General features: G+C 44.9%; 1 long non-coding RNA gene across 1 annotated transcript; it reads left to right on the forward strand.

Annotated features, from left to right (window-relative positions):
• The first annotated feature begins 470 nt into the window (after positions 1-470).
• On the forward strand, positions 471-1,320 carry LOC130367649 (uncharacterized). Its single transcript, XR_008892133.1, has 3 exons — positions 471-661; positions 763-927; positions 1,028-1,320. It is a non-coding gene; the product is annotated as an uncharacterized LOC130367649 (long non-coding RNA).
• Positions 1,321-2,477: the final 1,157 nt, after the last annotated feature.

Genomic DNA, 2,477 nt, shown 5'->3' on the forward strand with positions numbered 1-2,477 from the left:
GAATACACATTGGGACAGATGTATGAAAACCTGTGCAGAGGTCAAGTGGACCAGTTGCCCATAGCAACCAATCAGATCGCTTCTTTCACTTTTCAGAGGCCTTTTTAAAAATGAAAGAAACTACCTGATTGGTTGCTATGGCCACTTTAAATCAATGGCTGCTGGGACGTCTGACTAGTGACATCCTTCGCTCCAGACCGCAACGTCAGGGACGTCACTCGTCAGACATCCTGGCGGCCAGCGCTGCTCATTGAGCCTACCGGAGTAGCATTGATCTATGTAAGAAACCTATGGGCCCAGGCTGTTGGGGCCACCAAATGATATTACTTATACAGAATGTCTGGTTAGGAGAAACAAATATAACGCACCCACAGGGAGTGGCGCCATTTTAATAAAAATTGTCAAAAACCTTAGATAACAGTCATACAGAATATATTAGAAAGCTTTTTTGATTTTCAGCCAATCAGAGAGCAGCACTACTGAAATAGAACTCCCAGGAGGTAACAGCGTGTCACACATGTGATGTCATAACCATTGTCCACCAAAGAGCAGCAATGAGCAGAAATAACACGGCTCCTGTTCATTCTCCATCAGTGAGGGGCCGGTGCTGGACACTGTGTAGGGACGCGGGAATGCAAAGTCATACACATGACTGTGACTGGTAAGTGTTACATTGTTGTGTCCAAAAGATCTTTAGTGCAGTTCCATGTGTATTTCTATGATAAACATGTAAATAATTTATCTTTTTTTTTCTTATCTTAGATGCACTATCTCCAGGACATGGAGTAGCATTTCCGGACCTACAGCAAGACGTTGGATGAAGGCATAGCCCCAGAAATAACACTGGTCCTGTTCATCAGTGAGGGGCCGGTGCTGGACACTGTGTAGGGACACGGGAATGCAAAGTCATGCACATGACTGTGACTGGTAAGTGTTACATTGTTTTGTCCAAAATGTCTTTAGTGCAGTTCCATGTGCATTTCTATGATAAACATGTAAATAATTTATCTTTTTTTTCTTATCTTAGATGCAGTATCTCCAGGACATGGAGTAGCATTTCGGGACCTACAGCAAGACGTTGGATGAAGGCACAGGCCTAGGAATCATGCACATACACAGAAACATTTGGCCAAATTCTAGAGGTAACCTCCTTTAGTATGCCCAGAGGAAGGGCCATACAGTAGCCATGGATTCCCTACAGGTTTCCTCCCCTCTGGAGGTTTTTCCTGTCCTGAGTATTAGTTACTGTACGCTCTTTGTGAGTGATGGGAGGTTACAAAAAATCCCCTACACAAACATTTTAATAAATTATAAATAAAGTTCCCCTTTTTTTTAAACTGTTCTTTGACTTGTTCGACTCATTTATTTATTTCTGTGTGTGAAAATAGAGTTAGCAAAACATGGATGACCAAAGCTGCTCTCCTGCACGATCTGCATAATGCGGTGCGGAGAGAGGTAACTGGTGCTGGGTGGTGCAGTTTATGAGGCAAACGTACAACACCCAGCAAGATCCATGCACAAGCCTTTTTCTGATGAATGGGACTCATGCAGGGAACTTGCTAGGGGTCATACGGTTGCAAAGGATCAACTTTTGGGTACATGAACTGTCCGTTAAAGGGGTACTCCGCCTCTAGATATCTTATCCCCTATGTAAAGGATAGGGGATAAGATGTCTGATCAATGGGATCCTGCTGCTGGGACCCCAGCAATCTCCATGCAGCAACCAAAATTCTAAATAGTATGTTTAGATCACTGGTTCCTGTGGTGGGATTCGTGACATCATGCCACACCTTCTTGTGACATCACACCACCTCCCATAGACATAAATGGAAAGGGCGTGGCGTGAGGTCACGACCCGCACGGGGAGAACCCAGAGTTCTAAATATATTATTTGGAACGCCGGGTGCTACATGAAGATCGCGGGGGTCCCAGTGATCAGTCATCTTTTGTCCTATCCTTAAGGTAGGGGATAAGATATCTAGGGGCGGAGTACCACTTTAAGGAATTAGAGAGTGTAGGCATGCCTTACAAGCAGGTAGAAAAAGAACAGCTGGGAGAAATGACAGGACACGAAGCAATATTTGTCTGGGACCGATTTTGGGTGTGTTCTGGCCAATTAAAGGAGAACTATGGCAAAAATTAACTTATCCCCTATCCATGGGTTATGGGATAAGTAGCTGATCGTGGGGGGTCCCCCTGCAATACCTGGGATGAGACCCATCGCTCAGTGAGAAGCGCTCGCTGCAGACGTCAAATCTCAATTTCCCTGGACCCCCCCCCCCCCTTCCTTCATGTCCACCACAGACGCCCCCAGACTGCTGTCTCTTACAGAGTTTTATGCCCAGAAATGGTTGGCTACTCACTTTGTCAGTAGATTCTCATCCTAAATATGAAGACAATCGGGGAAATGTACCTGTGGAGAGGAAATGTTGTCCAGTTGCTCTTAGCAACCAATCAGATCACTTCTTTTATTTTTC

The sequence above is a fragment of the Hyla sarda genome, chromosome 4 (genome assembly GCF_029499605.1).
Source record: "Hyla sarda isolate aHylSar1 chromosome 4, aHylSar1.hap1, whole genome shotgun sequence".
NCBI lineage: Eukaryota > Metazoa > Chordata > Amphibia > Anura > Hylidae > Hyla > Hyla sarda.